Genomic DNA, 22,535 nt, shown 5'->3' on the forward strand with positions numbered 1-22,535 from the left:
AAGTTATAGGCTGATCATTTCTTTGTCAGTGGGCAAACGTTCAAAATCAGCAGGGGATAAAATACTTTTTTCCCTCACTTCACATAATATAAATATTATGTATATATTTTACAATACACTGACAGGCACATTTTCCCACAATTTGGTTTACAGATCAAGCAAAAAGAAACCAACAGAGAAAAATAGATTTTACAAAACACATTTTTAGAAAAATTAAAGAAAATTTCACCATACTTACTGTAATTTTCGTTTCCTGGATATATCCATGGCAGCATTACGATAGGGTTAGCTCCGCCCACTTGGCTGTTTAGGACAGGAAATAAAGGTATCAATACTCCGGATCTCCAGTCTAGTTATAAGCTCCTAAAAAAGAAATTTATACAGAAGGGAGGGATGCAATGCTGCCATGGATATATCCAGGAAAAGAAAATTACGGTAAGTATGGTGAAATTTTCTTCATTCCTGGCTAATCCATGGCAGCATTACAATAGGGTAATACCCAAGCTCAACATCTGATGGGAGGGAAATAAACAAGCACCCAAATCCAAATCCAAAAAAGGTAATGCAACTTACCTGAAACCATGTCCACAGCCAAGAGGACAGGATAAAAGACTGGAGATCCGGTCTGGTAGGAGGAATATTTATACCTTTATTTCCTGTCCTAAACAGCCAAGTGGGTGGAGCTAACCCTATCGTAATGCTGCCATGGATTAGCCAGGAATAAAAATGCTCGGATCATCAGAATTTAGTTTATGTTGATGTTTGACTCGGCCAGTTTTTGGTACCAAAAAAGTTTGGAAATACATTTAGGAAGGCAGAACAACAGGAATAACAGGACTAGCATTGTGCTGACATGAAAAAAAAATAGTGACAATCCTTCCTGGCCTAAGGATTATGCTATATCTGATATTTTTGCAGTGCCAAATCTGATTTACCAAAATGTTATTATCGTATATCTAGATTAATAAACTTAAAAATAGGAAATAAGAAACTTACTTTTATAATGATTAATTATAATATTTTCCTATCTTGCATTAATGAAAAATGGAGAGCAGAACTTATTTAAGGTTTAAAATAGAGGATTTACCGGAAAATAAAAGTAAAATGTCAGTGGCCAACTGACTACTCACTCCATCCACCCTGACAAGAACAACTCTTTTCCACACATGCAGTTAGCAGCATCAGTGATTGTTATTCAGTGTGGAAAAAACAGATATAAGAGTAAGTCACTTCAATGAAAAACATTTGAAAAAGGGGGAGCAGCAGGATACATTTAATTTAGCATTTTTCTATTCACTGACAGATTTTAGAATACTTTTTTTAAATTTAGACTTAAATAACTTGGAAGTGAAGTAAAGATCAGAGTAACCCAAGTTGTGTATATTGAAATTGAGAGAGACACTTTTCTTGTTCAGGATTCAGAATGTAACATAAAACAATGCCTCACTTTAGACAATGGTCAGTGGACATGACAATAGTTGCCTCTCAATCAGACACAGACATACAATCTTCTTCTCATGCTAGTAGCACAGAGGGTCACCAGTTATTAGGCAAAACATGTTCAGACACGTAAGCTTTCATCATTTAAGAGGCACTACTCTAGCTTTGGCTGCTTGCTGATTCACTCTCTGCCCCCGGACCGGCAACAACAATAAGCAAAAACTCAACTGCTCCTCTCTACTGTCTTGGGGTCATGTTGCCAGCGTTGCTGCTGGGAGTAGTAGGAAAAGGAAACGTGGTAGGTTCAAACCTTCTTAAAAAGTATGCTGCTCTCTAATTCTACAAATCATGGACTGTGTAAATAAGTCTGTCCCTCCAGTATGTCAGTTTGTTAGGTTGGAGTACAACTCTCCCCTTAATCCTAGGATCAGACTGGGAAGCTAGCATCAGTTTGGGGCAATGATTAATTTGTTTGTGAAAACAAGCATTGAGCTTCCTGACCACTGCTGCTGCATTATCACAGAGTGTGTAATCAGGAAAGTATTCCCTGTTTTCCAGGAAGGCATCCATCTATCCGCAACTAACATTACTGTGGCTCACTTGTTTTTGTTATATTTCTAAATGGAGTAAGAACTTCCACTGGCTGCCTAATATTGTCCAATCACCACACCCAAATGGGAAATAATGCAAATGGATTGGTGGAAAGATAAAGTATTGATTTCTCTCTTTGTTCTGAAATTCTTTCCATCATGTCTAAAGTGGAGTTCCACAGTGTGCTGGCATCCTAGTTTAGAAAGTATGTGGAAAGGGCTCTTTTCCCAAGTAGAGGATAGCCTTCGCACTACAGTGGAAATGCCTGGCAATCCTTCTGCATTTCTCAAGTATGACGTTGACTTTCTGAATAGGCTTTCTGAATTGCATCCTTCACTACCAGATGTAGGATATATAAGAACAGCGCACACTTACAAAATAAACCATCTCAAAGAGCTTTGACTATGTTAGCAGCTTCATCGGTAACACAAACCCAATAAACAGATTTGTGCTTGCCATGATCTCCCCACCATTTTGACACTATTCGTCTGAGTGATTGCAAGATGTTTGCTGATGTGTGCTTTTTGTCCATCACTTCAACATGTAGTAAATAAACTTAATAAAAGCTTATTGCCAAAACCTTATTGCCAAATACATTTCACCAGCATCATTTGTCTTATTTTTTTATGATTGAATATGCTTGCTTTATGTATATTATATTTCTGATGGTATTTTTAATTCGTTATTGTTTTGCAATCATATGTTATTACAGTGATATTGGACTTTACCGACTCTGAATGATTAAATTCTTCTTTGACTTTTTACTCGAGTGCTGCAGTATTACATATTTTAGGGTGATTTTGTTAGCCGGCTGGCGGGCATATCTTTCGGATAATGTGTGAGTCAGTCTGTCCCTGTCGTCTAGTGATAATTGCTTCCATGCTCTCTGTAACGGACCGTTTCACTTACAAGAGGATAAAACCCAGTTTAGGCGATAATCCCCTTTTCTAGAGACAGGCACAGCTACTGCAGAACACCAAACTCCCGATCTGGATACGAAATAACACTCCGAACTGGAACAGCTGAACAAGAAAAGCATACAATCCGCTTACACTCTTGGCAGTCAGCTTACAATCCAATTCCCCCCAAGAACGAGACGACACTTCATTTTGAGGGTTAAGCAGGAACTCAGGACTGGCTCCTCCAGCCTGGCTTTTATTACAATAATCCACATACAGGCCACACCCAGGGGGAGGCATAAAATAACCAATCCGAGATATGGTTCAACCCACACATCCCCTCCCCTTAGCCTGAGAGATAATCCACTTATTATACAGTTTAAAACATAACTTTTACACAATATCTGTAACTTCAAAACCATACATCATATTCGCATAAAAATACATATTCACAATCAATCCATTCGGGGGAACAACATACTCAAAAATTGCATGAATCAGACCAGGGGTTCAAAAGTTACTAAAAGTATCTTTTGGGCCCTGGCTTGCAGCATGGCACAATCTGGCTCAAACAGAAGTAAAACATCCCCCACAATGCATCCCGGCTTCCTCCCTTCTGCCCTGGAGATAATTGGAGAAGTAATCCAATTATCTAGGACTAGAGTCAGACTCCATTAACCACATGGTTGCAAAAAGACAGTAAAAGACATAAAATTACATACTGATACATTTAACACATAAAACACACATTTCTACATATCCCCAGTTTAACTGAACACATAAATACCTACATAATATTTAAGACAGTATTACTGTGATATGTTACAAAGTGTCAGGGCACCTGAGGTCTCTACCTTTGAGAAGGGTAGAGACTTAGTTGTTTATCCGTCTAGACACGCCATATCTCCCGTTCCTCGCGGTCCATCCAGTCATTCTAACGCTGGCCGCAAGGGATCCGCTTCCTTTTCTAACATGACGCTCGATACGTGACGTCTTGACGCTATCCCGAGCGACCTGCCACTCTATTGGCTTTATCCAATCAGCACCCAGCTGAGGCGTGTCTACTCTCCGGACTCAGGGTATTTAAGCTTGCTTCTCTCGTCAGCTCATTGCCCTGTCGTGGTTCTAGCTTGTCTAGTCACTCAGTGCTCTTGTATTCTGGTATTCTCTTTGGTTTTGACCCGGCTTGTTGTACTTTTCTGCTTATCTCTGTTATCCCTCTGACCCGGCTTGTCTCTCGCTTACCTGTCTTCTCGTTCCCTCGACCTCGGCTTGTCTCTGACTATTCTCTGTTATTCTCTGTACGTTAGTCCGGCCATTCTAAGGCCCGGTATACGTACCTTTCTACTATTTGTACTCTGCGTGTTGGATCCCTGTCCCGATCCTGACACAAAGTCTTAAAGGGACATTAGTCCCAAAAGTCCCAATATGTCCATCGCTGATTTTAAAGGGCCAGTAGCAGCAATATAAATTATTACATGCCCAAATATAGTTTTTAAAGTGCAATATGTCCAGGGGCCATAGTCAGCGGGCAGGAGGCTAGCAACCAGGCTTCTCCAGTTCACAGTGGCGAAGTTGGTTTCGCCACACTCTCCCTGAAAGTGGTAGTGGAGGAGATACCAATGTTGATAGTCTTGGTACAGTGTACCTATTGCCCTTAGTCTTGCAATATAAAACATTGCAGTATTAGAGAAGCTGCAATGTTTAAATTGCAGTACTGAGACAACCTCGAATAATTGTGTAGTGAAGCAATGCTAACTATGGGGATGGCCTAATGCACACGCAATGCGTGCTGCACATGCGCATTAGGTATTCCCATCAGATGACATCGGAGGACATTATTTAGGTAGTCTGCTCTCTATCTCTCAATAAAAAGTGGCACTGATGGCACTGATCTCTGCTGAGCTCTCTCTCTATAGTGCCTTGCAGGTTCAAGAAAAAAGGGGTATCACAAGTATCAGCAACAAGTCAAATGGTTTCATCAATCCCTTGGTCTTCATAAAACACAGAAGCTGTGAAGCTTGAACTAGCTGTGGTAAAAGAAACTGCAGTGCCAGTAAAAGTAGCAGCAGAAGTAGAAGTTGTGTATATTTGCATGCGTGTTTATGTGTATCTGTGTATGCCACTATATCTGCGAATGCATGTCTCTTAAAGTGTTTCTGCATGTATATGTGGTAGTGTATGTGTGTTTATTGTTGTGTGACATTGTGCACCTGTATCTGTGTGTCAATGTATGTCTAAATGAAAACTGCATCTGCATGCAAATAGCAACATCACAGACAAACACACTCCGGGATTAAAACGATAACAATACACACACATACACCTCTGCATTTAAATGCTTACACTACACACAAACACATCCCAAACACACAAACACTAACACTAAAATAATACCACAAACAAGCCATCAAGTGCCAACACTGCACATACGTACACTCCTGTATTCTAATATCAGCTATATACACCCTGACTCTGTAATGGGGGAATTTATACATTAGCTCTGCTACTTTGTCAGTAGCAGTGAGAGTTTGTGCATATCCGTGTGAACGTGTGTGTCAGTATCTGTGAGAGTATGGTTATGTCAGTAAGACTATTAAGCCTTAATGTATAAAGAATCAATAGACAACAAATAATTTAAATACCTGCAATTTAAAGTCAAAATCTTAAGCCCCTCCCTAAAGTTATAGAAAATACAGATGAAGATAACAGTGGGCATTGTGCGTACAGAAAAAGAATTACATTGTAAATACGTAAAAATGGCATTGTAAATACAAAAGGATTGTCCTTCTTGGGTTACTGTGCCCAAGCAGAGCCAATTACTCCACAGTCCTGTGCAGCCAAACCCTATATACAGTCACACTCAGACAACTCCTCACAACCAAACCCAGCTTGCCATGCACACATATACACAATAGCACTCAGACAACCAACACAATCACACTCAGCCAAGACCCACGCAGAATCACACTCACCCTACCCCCACACAATCATATTCAGCCACCACACACATTCCACTTAGATACATTACTGAGGAGGGAGCAAGGAGGGCTGATGAGGAGGGCCCTTTTTAAATTTTACACCAGGACCCTGTGGTTCCATGTTATGCCTTGTTAAGGTTTATGGTCCAGCATTCTGCAAAATATATATTTTTTGTGCAAAAATTATAAAGATTTAATCATAAAAAATAATGCAGCATAATAAGGAGCCAAAAAGCAATCAAATGTATTAAAGTTGTATTGGTGCCCGGAGTGTCCCTTTACATATTCTTCAACTGGAAACATTTTGTTTGTGTGTATGAAGTAAAAAAAAGACATACAGAATATAACAAAGACAAGAGGCAAAGAAGGCCCTGCTCAAACATGGTTACAATCTATGAAAAATATGAGCACATGGGCTTAGTTCTGTTTGACCCAATTAAAAATCCATACTTAATGAAGCTTAACCAAAAAGTTATTGTGATTTGATTACAGTAAGTTGAAATGTACGAGCCTTTAGTGAATTTATCATTTGAATATAAATTTCCAAGATGTATTATTCATGTTATATAGCATAGGATGTTATACAAATATTTTTTACACAAATTTATAGAAAATAAATGTTATTCTAAATGTAAAATAGACATTACTTGGGATCATTTGTGGTCTAATGTGGATAATTCTGTAGGTTCATCATTGATGAAATCATTTGAAACAGGAGAGATCACATAATCATTCTAAATGGTTCTCTAATTGAGCCTGTGACATGACAGCTATCTGCTTCTGCCCCCTGCTTATTTCTTGAGATAATCTGCTTTGCTTCCTAGTGAGAATTGATCACATAGTCTAGGGAGATGCTGTTCTTGATAGTTCCCCTGCTGATATCGTGCACAAAGACACCATTTATCAATATCCTTTCTACAACGTAATTGGGTAGTTTAATTCACAATGCAATTTGGTTCTTGTTATCAGTGCAATATAAAACCTGTGTTAGCATTACTTGTAGCCATATATACGGCTTAAATAAACCTAAATCTATGTTTACTGCAATAGGCTTAATGAGCAATTCTGTGCACTTATATTTTGTAGACCATCTGTATAAGTTTTATTGAATGTAATTTACAGTCATGTACAATATGTACGTATGCAGATTAGAAGAATTTACACCAGATTGTTTAAACTTGACAAGTGATATAAACAGGACTATAACTGTTTTAAAATCATGCAACCTTTCATAAAAGAACATTTCTTCAAACTAATGTTGAAACTCATTTGTAAACACAATATAGCCATATATTGTGTGTATCTTTCTTTTGTGCCATCAATGCAATAAAATATGGTTATATGAGGATTATAGAAAAAACATACTTTATTGAGTCATAAAATGGCACAAGACAACCAATTTTATGGAAATAATCTTTCTCTTTCAATACGTTATGTAAACATATATATGTGTGCTCATATGTATTACACAGACAGACATCTAACTTAAAAAATTACCTTTCCATTATCCTGTATATCTCTCTCTCTCTATATATATATATACATATAAACAGGATAATGAACACTATATATAAAAACTAAAGGCACCCAGATCATTGCATCTTAATGAAGTCTGGATGCAGTGTCCCTTTAGTTTAACCCTGTAACGCTAAACAATTTCTCTGATCTCTTTTATACTCAATAGACCGCTGTTCCTAGAGAGCATTTAATTGACACAGCATTGTAAATTGCATGTGCACTAGCCTCCCAATGCTTCTCTATGTGAAAGCATTACATTGGCTGAGATCATCATTCTTAATTTTCTCAGTCACATAGGCTGAGTGGCCATTGCAAGACCAGCACACTAAAGGTAAGCAATATTCACCTTTTAAACTCTCATAGAGGGGTACGCGGCACAAAATAGCTAGAATAAAACTATAGCACTAGAAATGTTTGTAGTCCTAATGCAATAGTGTTCCTACAAATAAATAATGAGGCATACCAAACATTTTCCCCTTGCAATCATTCCTGGAGCAATTCACACAATGGGAATACTGTGCAGATACAGACACCATTAGTAAAACTAGTAATGTCTGCAATCATAGCCTCCTGATCATGAGTAAAAGGTAAACTTAGCCCAGTGCTAACTCTGCCCCATCTCTTTGCAATCTCACAAGCTGCTCTTTTCTTGGTACAATGGTAACCCATTGACTACAGAGTATAATATGATGAAGAGGACTACTAAACTCAGTCTCACTATCAATGATAATGGGTTAACAGCTGTCCATATATTTCCAATTCCTCCTTTATGTTTTAAACACAAACAAACCCTTATCCCTTTATCATACAATAATGAATGGCACTCACATATTTCTGTCTCACACAGTGCTTGAGGGATGGTGGGAGGGCAGAGCTAGCTTTCCCTTGCAGGAGCTCTGCCTGCAAGGGGAAAATTACCCATCTTTTGTCAGTATATATATATATATATATATATATATATATATATATATATATATATATATATATATATATATATATATATATATATATACACACAAAGTCAGGAGGGCTGCACTCACCTAAACATGCATACATTATAGGGTGCTACTGGGACCAAAATACAAAATACACAAACCAGTGCACTTGCTTATTAACTAAACAGTGATTTCAAATCCTAAATAGTACTATTTAAAAACACCTCACCTAAGTAAAAAGAGCAAGCATTAGGCTGCTAGAGTAGGACCTGCCAAGAATGGGGTACTTTGATGCAGTTGCAATGTATGATCATATAAGGCTTATGCAATGTATGATCATATAATGTAACCAAACCCCCATTATTTTTTACCTAGGTGAGGTGTTTTTAAATAGTACTATTTAGGATTTGAAATCACTGTTTAGTTAATAAGCGAGTGCACTGGTTTGTGTATTTATATATATATATATATATATATAGATGCATGTGTTCAAGTAGAGATTCTAGCAGTTTATATATATATATATATATATATATATATATATATATATATATATGTGTGTGTTTGTGGCAACATTAGTTATGATATGAAGTAAGATTGTTTTTAGAAAACCTGTGATAGGAAAAAGTTGTTTGTGGTGTGCCAAAACTGACGTATGCTGTAGCCCATACTAGAAGTGAATAAAGGGTGTGGAGGGTGGGGCAGCAGCTCATCAGACCAATCACGGTAGGGTAGGGAAGGGGGAGTCCCTTTTAAAGGTCCATAAGCCCCTCCTACAACTTCAGGCCAATTTGGGTTCGGGGCAACATTGATTATGATATGAAGTATGATTGATTATGATATGAAGTAAGATTGTTGTTAGCAAACCTGTGATAGGAAAAAGTTAGATGAGGTGTGCCGAAACCGACATATGCTATAGACCAGTAAATAAAGTGGGGAAAAAGTAATACATACCATGCTCAAAATACATTTATTAAGTAAAGAACATAATACAACGTAAGTACATTAAGATTACATTTTAACGAATGCCGTACGTATTTCCTGTTCTGGTTGGGGTATGTATATTGTAAATGCTGATGACAGGTTGACCAAGTTGACTTGTTTTGGACATGGGTATAGTCAGTATGCAATGATCTTGATGTTTAATTAGGTAGGAGCTTCAAAGACAACATTGTGTGTTGTGTTGGCCACTGATGGTGAATTATAGTGGCCTCAGGAAGCCGTAAAAGGCCAGGTAAATAGCTGTTTTATTGACAGAGTTAGTGAGGGGTTTGAAAGGGGCTGAATCTAGCAAATCAGACATATTCTGGATACCCTTAAGTGTAGTCTGATTGGATAGGATGAAAGGAAACTGGCGTTGTTGGAAAGTAGAGAAACATGTGATGTTGGATGCCAGTCAGGCGTAACTTGATGGTATAGTGAGATAGCCTAAATTCAAGGGGGCAAAAAAGTAGCGAACACAACCAGAGACATAATAACCAACATTATATAATGTTGGTTACCTGTCCACTTACCTGTGACGTGAATAGTAATGGAAAGACTTGGTGACAGCAATTGCTGGGAGACCACTAAGGGCACAACTTGAAATACTTTAAAACCTGGAGGAGTAATACCGTGTACATTGAAATAGCGGAATCTGCAAGACACGTGAGCCCTACTAGGGCTAATGAAATTGTTGTAAACAAGTAACTGACAACCAATACATACCTTGCAAACAATTGAGGGGTTACACGAGCGACTAAACCAGGTGGACTGAATATGAAAATACCAGCATATGACTTCAACCATGAATTAATGGCATTAAGGCATATAGCAAAACTCTAATAATGCAGAAACGCTGGAAAATAAGTGAATCGTGAACCTGTCACATGTATGAGCCCCTGCTGCCTGAAAATAATGGGATAACCCCGAGACAGATGAACTTAGCGATGAACGTAGAGAAGTGATTAATATAGCAAGGGTCAAGTTTACAAACCAACTTATATAGGGGAAATAATAGAGTAGAAAGGGTTGAGAACCGTAAAAGTACCAATACTGAAGAAAACCAAAAAATTAGCATAGGTAACTAGTATCAGTATCAACAAGAATATACGATGAAAAGTATCTACAAGGACCATAACGGTGGAGGGGACCCGAGATAGAATACTGGAGATTGGCCAAAAAGTACTAGCCCTCAAGCCATTCAAAAAAAAAAAAACGGCAGGCAGCTTGGCAAGGGCCAATCAAGGTGGTAGAATGGATTAGCGACACCACCTACATCGTAGGAAAATTTTCAGATGAAAGGATCAGGAGAGCCTTTCATGTGAACATGTTAAAATCATATTTTGAACGGCCAGAGGACGTGGCCGCCATATGTGTCCCGTCAACCGAGGATAGTGAGGGACTCCCACTACCCGATCTGCTAGGGGAAAAGTTAGACCCTGTACAGCAGGCTGAGGCTACCCAACTGCTTCAGGAATATTGGGGATTATTCTCTACGATACCCGGGTACACCTCCACTGCAGTCCACTGAGTGGAGACTCAGGGAGAAACCCTGTTGCGGCAACAACACTACCGTATTCCTGTAGCAGTTTGATCTGGAACGTGGAAAGAGATCCAGGATATGCTAGGATTAGGGGTCATTGAGGCCTCTCAGAGTCCCTGGGCTTCCCCGGTAGTGCTGGTACCGAAGCGAGACAGCACGACTCGCTTCTGTATTGACCACCGGAAACTGAACGACAGGACTGTCACCGATGCCTACCCCATTGCTTCGGATCGACAAGTTGCTAGATCACATGGCTAGAGGTAATTTTCTAACTACCCTAGAATTGTGCAAAGGATATTGGAAAATCCCTCTAGACTCGTCAGCCATCCCCAAATCGGCTTTCATCACCCCATTCAGGCTATACCAGTTTCGGGTTATGCTGTTTTGAATGAAGAATGCCCTGGGAACGTTCCAACGGATGGCTGACCGACTTCTAGATGGATTACAGGACTTCACATGTGCCTATCTAAATGATATTGCCATCTATAGTAGCACATGGAAGGGCCACCTGGCTACAGTGTTTCAGTAAATCCAGGCGGCCGGGCTCACCCTAAAGCCAGAGAAGTGTCATGTAGGCATGGCGGAGGTTCAGTACCTTGGCCATAGAGTAGGATCAGGGAAACAGCAACCTGAGCCAGCCAAAGTAGAAGCCATTGCAAACTGGCCCCAACCGTGAACCAAAACCCAAGTACTAGCCTTCCTGGGTACCACAGATTATTACTTAAAATCCGTCCCAGAATATAGCACCCTAGCAAAGCTGCTCACTGACTTAACTAAGAAGTCATTGCCCAAACAGGTAGCTTGGTCCCCGGAGTGTGCAGCAGCATTTCAGAAACTTAAAACCGTGCTTAGTGAAGCTGCTCACTGTGTTGGCTGCTCCAGACCCTACTAAAAGTTTCTTGTCCATACAGATGCCTCCATGTTTGAGCTGGGAGCTGTGTTAAGTCAAGTGGGGGACAATGGGATGGAACACCCGGTGGCATATCTCAGCCGCATAGAGAAGTCAGCTATGCCACCGTGGAGAAGGAATGCCTGGCTCTGGTATGGACTTTATAGAAACTCCAACCTTACCTATACACTCATTCCTTTACCCTTATGACTGATCATAATCCCCTCATCTGGCTAAACAGGGTCTCATGAGACAAGCCCCTTTTGCTGCACTGGAGCCTGGCCCTACAAACCTACAATTTTACTTTGCAGTACCGGTCAGGCAAACAAAACGGTAGTGTGGACGGTCTATTCCATCAAACTGAAGTGGAACCTTAACTGACTTCCCCAGACATCCCCAATCCAACCCGGCAGGGTCTAGGCAGGTATGCCGACCCATGGAACTAAGAGGGAGTAATGTGATGAAACCACCATATTATTCGGGACTTTTATGTTTTATTGGTTCGGTAGCGGTAACTACCGAACACCGACAACCCCCCTGGCTCATTATCTTCAAAGTGAACAGTCAATTAAGTGCTCGCCCTGTGTGGCCACCATTTGTATAGTCGAACGCCAAATGCAGGAGAAAACGCCGGCCATCTTGTTCGCATGAAAGGAGGCAGCTGGACTTGGTCGTTGAGTGTCTGGAACTAAAATTGGACACTCGACTTCCCGAACACTGGTCAAACTATACAAATGCCTGCTTCCTTTTCCTGAACAGCCAGGAGAGAGCTGTTCAGTAGTTTCGTTCCCACAAACTATGGGAACAATCGCTGCTATGAGCCAGGGGGTATCATTTGTGCATTTGTTCATTTATGAGACTTTTCAAAATAGACCGACCGCACAACCTATGTAGGGTGTTCCAAGAAAATAAAGAACAAGAATTGCAGTGTCTTGGTACATTCCCCACGCCAAAGGGATTTCTTGTATTCAAGATACTCTAAAATCACAACAAGTTCTAGAGGATACCCAGATTGAGTTTTTGGTGAACTGTATTCAATTCGTACTCACCAAAAACTTTTTCTGGTTTAATGGACAATTCTTTCTTCAGCGATGCGGCGTCGCCATGGGTACTAAATTCGCCCCTAGCTTCGCCAACTTGTATGTATCCCATTGGGAACGTCAGCACATCAAGTTGGCGGACCATGATGGGGGTGGTTTGGTCCTGTGGCGGCGCTTCATCGATGATGTTTTGATCATCTGGGACGGTCCTCTGGAAGGCCTAAATTCTTTTTTGGTGCAAGTTAATAATAATGAGTATAATTTGAAATTTACTTCAGTATCCATCAATTCAAGTATAAATTTCTTAGATTTAACTATATATGTAGAAAACAACCAGCTAAAAACCAAGACGTACTTTAAGCCCACTGATTGCAATACAGCGATTGAATATCCCGGAACTCATTATCCTTCCTGGCTTTCGAATATTCCTAAGAGCCAATTCACCCGGCTCAGAAGGAATTGTACAGATAACCACATGTTTCTGGAACAGTCTGAAATTATTCAACAAAGATATGCAGAAAAAGGATACAATATCCAAAAAATGGAGATATCTAAAACTGAAATATTAAATTCTGATAGGTCATTGTTTTTGATTAATAAAGACGAAGAGGGTTTGGAACCCTTAACGGTCGAGCAAAAATTAAAAAATAGATTCAAATGGAGTAATAAAAACAAAAATAAAGATAAATATAAAAATACCAATAACAAATTCGAATTTGCGTTTGTCACACAATATAACTCCCAAGCGAGACAGGTGGAAAAAATCCTTAAAAAACATTGGTACATCCTAAAGAGAGATGAGATCCTAAAAGATGTACTACCTGATTTTCCCACAGTAATCTATAAAAAATCAAGTAATCTAAAGAATAAACTGGCACCTAGTTTATTACCTATAACTCCTACTTGCAACAACTTTCTGAAGGTCCAAATACAAGGGTTCTACAGCTGTGGCCATTGCTCTACATGTACACACTTAAAAAGGAAAATTCATGATTTTATAGGTACATATACGAAAAAAACATATAAAATAAAGAATCATATTCATTGTTCTTCTTCTTTTGTAGTTTATCTATTGCAATGTGGCTGTGGGGCCCAATACGTGGGCCGCACATCCGGAAAACTACACACCCGAATATTAGAACATTATAATAATATACGGAAAAATACAATTGATCACAGTGTACCAAGACACTGCAATTCTTTATTTTCTTGGAACACCCTACAAGTCTTTGGAATAGATTCAGTCCAATTAGGGTGGAGAGGTGGAGATAAGCAACAGGAATTAGTTAGAAAAGAGGCTCTGTGAATTTTCAACCTAAAAACTTTAAATCTGGGGCTTAATCAAGAAATTGATTTACAAGGTCTTATCTAATCAAGTTTTCTACATGCGCTCTCTTTGGGAATGTTTAAATATAAGGTTATGTTCTCCTCTTTATGTAAATACTTTTTATGTAGTTATTTTCATGTAACATAATTTTTATGTAATATTATAACATGTGTACCTTTATTATTTCATTATTATTTCAATTTTTGATCTACATATAGTATTTCAATACTTGATTCCATTCATTTTGCATGTTTTTATGTAATATATGAATTCCACCTATATGAGGGTTAATCTCATGGAACTGTTTCTGGGCAGGAGCCTCTTGTGCGGTCGGTCAAAATTAGACTTCCATAAAATTCCAAAACCCCTGAACTGATCTGGATGATTTTTGGACACGTTGGTCACCCAGATCAGGGCTATCAGGGGATATAACATGGGGATTTTATGTGTTTTGGGGTACTTTTCAAGTTTTATGAAAAACTATTTTTTTCTGCCTGGAGATAATGGAGTTAGTACTGTATCTGACTCAATTATTTCACAGGCAGAGAGGAGGGTATTATCTGTTTGTATTGGGAGTGTCACACTTTGTCACTGTATTATTATTGGTTGTAAACTCTGTGCTCCTGTCCCCCACAAGGTCCATGTGGGAGTGCCCCTTGAATGGGGACTTGCATAAAAGCCCGTGTGGCACCCATTAAAATCATTCCTGTTGTACCCTTCATCTAGTCTAGGCTGATGTTTGGGTAATAGAGATGTCGCGAACATAAAATTCTCCGTTCGCGAGAGGCGAACGCAAATTTCCTCAAATGTTCACGAACCGGGCGAACCGCCATAGACTTCAATGGGCAGGCGAATTTTAAAACCCACAGGGACTCTTTCTGGCCACAATAGTGATGGAAAAGTTGTTTCAACAGGACTAACACCTGGACTGTGGCATGCCGGAGGGGGATCCATGGCAAAACTCCCATGGAAAATTACATAGTTGATGCAGAGTCTGGTTTTAATCCATAAAGGGCATAAATCACCTAAAATTCCTAAATTGTTTGGAATAATGTGCTTTAAAACATCAGGTATGATGTTGTATCGATCAGGTAGTGTAAGGGTTACGCCCGCTTCACAGTGACAGACCAAACTCCCCGTTTAACGCACCGCAAAATCAGCAAACTGTTGTCGGAGGCAGACACACCAAAAAAAATGCAACACTGCTGAGCTCTGCAATGACGGCATTCTGGTGGTGCCGATGCATGCTGTCTGACTGTGCCACTAGCTCCTTGCGACGATCACCGGGACAGATCCGACCACCGGACAAAACAAGCTTCCACCACCTCAAGCCGCGAATCTGGCACTCAGCCAGAGACTTGCCTTTGTTGTTCCAGGTATCAGGGACTCCCAGGGTCTGCACCTGGCGCCCAGAAGGGATCAGATGAGCACAAGCAGTAAACAGCAGCCTGCCAAGCATTTCCCACTATAGCCGATCCTCCACACCATGCCTTTGATTACATGAACTGCTCTCTGCACATTAACTAGTCGTAAAGTAGCAAGCGTTTAAACATGTCATTATTTCACCTCCTAAAGAGTTTATTGTCGTAGTTCCTTACATGCCTTTACCGTTCATGCTCAAATATAACACACTTCTGTCTAAAAAAAAAAAAAAAAAAAAATGCAGCTTCCGAATTAATCTAAAATGGATGCTGTTATTCTGTCCAGGAGGTGGGAGGGTCTGGGAGGGAGTGTCTGCTGCTGATTGGCTGGAATGTGTCTGCTGACTGTGAGGTACAGGGTCAAAGTTTACTCAATGATGATGAATAGGGGGCGGACCGAACATCGCATATGTTCGCCGTCCGTGGCGAACGTGAACAAGCTATGTTCGCCAGGAACTATTCGCCAGCGAACCGTTCGGGACATCTCTATTGGGTAATTGTCTACTTGCTGGGGAGAACACTACTTGGATGCTGCATTCGTCTGACACCGTTCGAATCTACACCCAAACTCCATGCTATAATCACTCAGACTCAGAAGTTCGTGAGGAAATAGACAAACAGGCTATCTGCAATACCAGCTTTCGTAACATATGTGTATCCCGATTTGTATCCTGGGTTTTAGGGTGGCTGTGTGAGCTGTGTTGGGATTAATGTGGGTGAAGGTAGGATGTGAATCGGAGATTGGTTGTGGAGTTTGTGTATGTAACTAAGACATGTTGGTGATGAGATGGTACAGAACCCAATAGTTATGAATAATCATCTAGTTTCTGAAATGGTGAAAATAACAGAAACTGTATATAAACACTTTTAAAACATCATATAATGCATATGCACTGTGCCCAATTAAACACGGTGCTGGAAGAAAGAATCAAAACGGGAACAGAGGCCTCTAGAATGCCACAGTGGCTGAACAGGCTAGAGGCCATGATGGCCGTACATAATACATAGGAAAAGACAGGAGACATAAGACGTACATTAAAAAGACCTACACCTGGAATGCTTAGGAGGATGATAAATACTTATGCATACACAGCTGGCAAGGAAGATTAGGGTTGAAAGCAACAGGAAATGCTAGAATAATGCTAGAATATCTCAGTAATATTAGCCTCAGATATAAAACTTAATTGCTTAAAGGGAAAACTATCAGTTTTCCTGGCACTGGAGGGTCCCTCTCCCTCCCACCCCTAATCCCCGGTTACTGAAGGGGTGAAAACCCCTTCAGTGACTTACCTGAGGCAGCGGCGATGTCCCTCGTTTACGTCTCCGCCATAGGAAAGCATTGAAAAATCATTTCAATGCTTTCCTATGGGGTTTTGAGCGACGCTGGAGGTCCTCACACAGCGTGAGGATGTCCAGCGACGCTCTAGCACAGGTTTCCTGTGCTAGAACCCAGGAAGTGACCTCTAGTGGCTGTCTAATAGACAGCCACTAGAGGTGGAGTTAACCCTGCAATGTAATTATTGCAGTTTATAAAAAACTGCAATAATTACACTTGCAGGGTTAAGAGTAGTGGGAGTTGGCACCCAGACCACTCCAATGAGCAGAAGTGGTCTGGGTGCCTAGAGTGTCCCTTTAAACTGAACATGGCTGAATGATGTTCCTAATGCATGTAGACCATACAAAGAAAGTCTGGGTGGTGTTAGAAAGTGAGGTAATGCAAAAGCAGCAGACAAGAGAACTGTAGGTTTAGCTAGCTGTTTTAGATTATACCCCAATGAAAATTACATAATTAAATACATATAGGCTGTCCCTTAGGGCATATCTACTAAAAAGTTAATTTACCGAACAATGTTGGCCCAATGAGTACCTGAATACACAGAGGGTAGACAAACATTAAAATGTAGGGTACCTAACTGAAATGCATATGATACAGTTTTATGAATTTGAGGTCATTTAGTGAGAAGATTTAAGACATTTTGAATATATTCCCCTTTACAGAAAATAAGGAATTTTACATTTATGTGTACAGAGAATGTATATACAAGTTTATATTTTATTTACTTTACCATATGTATAGGCCCAAGTTTGGGCCTGACATAAATTTAGATGGTCAGTTGCAACACCTAGCCACATAATTACTAAACAATGAAGTGAATAAAAAGTGAATAAATACCCAGGACAGACAAAGGAAACCTTAAGATGTAGAGTGAAACATTAAATTGCATATGATAAAAGTCAATATGGCTTAGTGTGGGCCAAATACAGTAAGCAGAATGAGGCATTGCTGCCAAATACAGTAAGCCGAATGAGGCATGCTATGTACAATTGAAATGGGCTGAATTTGTGTTACTAGTAAAATTTGCCATATCCGAATGGCTGAAGAAACAAACTTACGGTGTGGCGAAATCCTTTTTGCCACTGGTTTTTGGAGGGGCCTGTTTGCCAGCTTCCTACCCTGGGACTATGGGACCTGTGATAACCTATGTTCAAAAGTACTGTTTCTGCCCCTTGGACTTTTAACTGGAACAGATTCAAACATGTGGCGGCGGCCATCTTAAATTGTCTAGCAGTGTTTTGTCGTTGAGTCTGTTTTGGGCATGGGATCATTCCTGAACCCCTGAACCGATCATTTTTGGATATATTGTTCACCCAGATCGGGGCTATCAGGAGATGTGATTTTGTGGGATATGTTCTATTTTGGGGTACTTTTTGGGGTTTGTAAAAATGTATGTTTTTTTCTGTTTAGAGTTAATTGAGTTAACCCATTGTCTTTGTTAATTGTATCACAGGCAGAGGGGAGGGGTTTTGTGCTGTAAGTGGGAGTGTCAGACATTGTTGTATTGTTCTGATTAGTTTGTGTCCTTTGTGTGCCTGTGTTCCATCAGGTCCAGGGGGTGTGCCTCTGGCCCAAGGAATTGTATATAAGCAAACCTTTACCAATAAAGCCTCAGACTTGTTCTACTCTTCATGAAGTCTTGGCTCATGTTTGGGGGATTGGAGTACTACACTCTGGGGATTGCTATAATCACTATACTCCCCAGAGTATAATCACTAGCTCTTGTAAGAGTTGTTCTTGTTTCTGCTCTCTGGATTACAAGAGAGGTCTACCTACTGGAAGCTGAATCCTGGTCTTGGGTCCAGAGTGGGTGGACGACGGCAAGACCCCAACAAAGCCGTGGCGGCTCGTGGGGTCTGCGGTGGTTATGGTGTCTAGTGGAGTGCTTGGAGCCCTCGGGAAGCACTAGGAGCATCCATCAAACGGAAGTACCCAGTCGGAGTGCCAGGCGATCCATTACATACGGTTTTGTTGAAAAAACTGCAGTTATAGAAGCCGTGGCTGGGCTGGACGTGGCAGTGCCCCATGAGCTTCTAGTGAGGTGGCTGTATACTAGAGTGAGGTAAAATAAATATTTGCGTGGGCTACACTAGGCCAAGACCAGGCAGCAGCTCATCAGACCATCCACGGTAGGGTAGGGAAGGGGGGAGTCCCTTCTAAAGGTCCATAAGCCCCTCCCACAACTTCAGGCCAAGCCTTCCAATATATATACACTGAACAAAATTATAAACGCAACACTTTTGTTTTTGCCCCCATTTTTCATGAGCTGAACTCAAAGATCTAAAACTTTTTCTATGTACACAAAGGGCCTATTTCTCTCAAATAATGTTCACAAATCTGTCTAAATCTGTGTTAGTGAACACTTCTCCTTTGCCAAGATAATCCATCCACCTCCCAAGTGTGGCATATCAAGATTAGAGCATGATTATTGTATAGGTGTGCAGGCCCATCGCTACCGGACAGGCAAACCAAGCAGTGTTTCCTATAAGGCTGCAGCCACCTGAGCGCTCTATAGAGAGTCTCAGGTGCCTGCAGCACTCCTCTCTCGTCACCTCCCCTTCCCTGTAGCGTGGCCAAGCTCCTCTTCCCCCTGGCTGTCAGTCCGGCCGGGTACCGCGCGGTACAGGAGATTCAGTTTCCTGTTCCCGGCCGGACTGACAGGAAGTGCACACTGAGTGCTCACTTCCTTTCAGTCCGGCCAGGAACAGGAAACTGAATCTCCTATATCATGCAGTACCCGGCTGGACTGACAGGAGGAAGAGGAGCTCGGCCACGCTACAGCCAGAGAAGGGGAGGTGAGAAGAACATAGGGAGGGAGGGGGGGAGTAAAAAGAACATAGGGAGGGGAATGGGGGAGTAAAAAAATCCATGTCCATTTTTCTTGGGGCCCCCAAATTCCTTCAAACGGCCCTGCAGGTGTGCCCTAGACTGGCCACAATAAAAGGCCACTCTAAAATGTGCAGTTTTACTGTATTAGCGGGATCCGGGGGTGTCCGAAAACCTGTCAGTATCTAGTATGATCAGGGCCGGACTGGGAAAAAAATTTGGCCCGGGCATTTTTTAATCACAGCTGCCCACTAAGAAGAGGATATATTTGGATATGTTTGGAGCCTGCTTGTGGGATTGCTTGTGTGTAGAGTGAGCTGATTTTGGTGTGGTATTGTGTAATAAGGTTGGTTTTAGTCGTGTTGTGTTTGTGGTATAATGTAATGCATGTGTGGCTAGGGGCTGTAGAGAGTGTGTGTATAGGGGATGTAGCAAGTTTTTGCGTATGGGCTATAGTGTGTGTCTGTGCTTGCATATGTGATGTAGTGTTTGTAGGGGTTGTAAAGAGTGTGTGTTTAGGGAATGTATTATGAGTTTGCTTACAAGGAATCTAGAGTGTGTGTATAGGGGATCCAGAGTTTGTATGTCAGGAATGTAGTGTGTGTGTGTGTGTAGGTGGTGCAGTGTGTGTGTGTGTATAGGGGTGTAATGTGTGTTTGAAGGACCCAAAATGTGTATAGGAGATCTAGTGAGTGAGTGTATATAGCGGATTCAAAGTGTATATTGAGATCTTGTGTGTGTGTATGTGTGTAGATGATCCAGAGTTGGGTAAGGTGTGTGTGAGGAGTGCAGTATGTGTGTGTGGGGGGGGGGTAAAGTGTACGTGTCAGAGGGGTGCAGTGTGAATGATGAATGCTGTGAGTGTGAGGGGTGAGTGTGTGAGGGTGCTGTGTGTGTGAGGGTGCTGTGTGTGTGTGTGAGGGTGCTGAGTGCATGAAGGTGCTGGGTGTGGGGGAGTGCTGGGTGTGTGAGGGTGCTGTGTGTGTGTGTGTGTGTGTGTGTGTGTGTGAGAGGGTGCTGTGTTTGTGCGAAAGGGTGCTGTGTGTGTGAAAGGGTGCTCTATGTAAGGGTCCTGTGGGTTTAAGGGTCCTGTGTGTGTAAGGGTCTTGTGTGTGAGAGGTTGCTGTGTGTGTGTGTGTGTGAGTGTGTGTGTAAATTGTGTGAGATGGAGCAGTGTGTGTGTGTGTGTGTGTGTGTGTGTGAGGGTAATATGTGTGTGAGAGGGAGCTGTGTGTGTGTGAGTGTAATGTATATGTGAGGGTAATATGTGTGTGGGAGGGAGCTGTGTGTGAGGGTGATGTGTGTATGTGAGAGGTTGCTGTGTGTGTGTGAGAGGGTGATGTGTGTGTGAGGGTGCTGTGTGTGTGTGAGGGTAATCTGTGTGAGAGTGAACTGTGTGTGTGTGTGTGAGTGAGCTGTGTGTAAGGGTAATGTGTGTGAGTGTGTGTGTGTGAGGGTGATTTGTGTGTGAGGGTAATGTGTGTGTGAGAGGGAGCAGTGTGTGAGGGTAATGTGTATGTACCTTGCTCATGTATTAAATGAGAATGGATATGTAACCTAAATGTATATGCAGATTGCACATGTTTACAATTTTGTACCGCCTAATATCTGCCTGTATTCTCGCACCCAATCCGGGTATACGAGAGAGATGCCAAATGGCTTCCTGGTATATAGAATTGGAAAACAGGTCTCCTGTATTATTGTAAACTGCATTTTCCTGCAAACATGCCTTGTGATGCTTATGCATATGATGCCTTACTTCACCCCTTTCTGTTTCTGTACCCCTTCCAATGTCTTACTGTAAAACAATAAATAACTTAATATAAAAAGTTAATATACAGCAAAATAAAAATAAAAATGGCCATTAATAGAAAGATGCATCTAGCATATATTACACGTTCCAGAGTGAGTAGCTCTTAACATGCAATGCAAATAGCTTGTTAAAATGGTTACTATTTTCTATTACTATACTTCTATTTTCTATTACTATAGTATATCATTGTCAGTGACTGTGCTGTCTTAAAAGGAGCACTTATCCTATTCAGTTTATTTCTAGATAGCTTCTAGATTGCTTTTAAAAAGCAATAAATTTATGACCTGGTTCAACACCGACATTAGCTTATATTCATTTCTGTGATCGATGTTCTGAATTAGACCTCACATTCTTTTCATTTTCAGTATTGTTACTTTTAATAGGCAGACATCATGTCAATAACAAAATCACCACTGCCCTGAAGAAATGCATTAAAAATGTTTGACTCAAAATAGCTAGGTGTGCTTCTAAATTACATTAAATATCCTTCAACCAGTCTAAACCATGAGAAAGGTAGAATCTGAAAATAGCATGCATTTCATATGATCATTATGTAGAGAAATGTGAACAACAAAAAAAACATTAAATATTAACAACTCAATTAAATAAAGTTAATAATTTAACTACTTTTGTGGTGCTCAAAGGTAGATAAAGAAATTTCATTATGCTGTGGTTTTGCTCAATAAAATTTGATGAATTAAATCAAACTGCAATTTTAATATATGATGATACTTCAATGAAAGAAGTAAGATAACGTGTTTTACTAACTGTTTGAGCACTAGAAAGTACTGCAGCATATTGCAAAGTTTCAAATTTGTGTATGCATATAATCATATAATCATGTGCATGATTGTATGTGAATGAGATTGTTTATGTGACCTTAAAGGGACTCTATAGTCACCATATAAAAGCAAGAAAGACAGGTCCCCCAGCCTTCCTTCTTGCTTTTATATGTACTTTCATTTATTAAAAATAAATTTCGAGGTGTTTTTATA

The sequence above is a fragment of the Pelobates fuscus genome, chromosome 4 (assembly GCF_036172605.1).
Source record: "Pelobates fuscus isolate aPelFus1 chromosome 4, aPelFus1.pri, whole genome shotgun sequence".
NCBI classification, from domain to species: domain Eukaryota; kingdom Metazoa; phylum Chordata; class Amphibia; order Anura; family Pelobatidae; genus Pelobates; species Pelobates fuscus.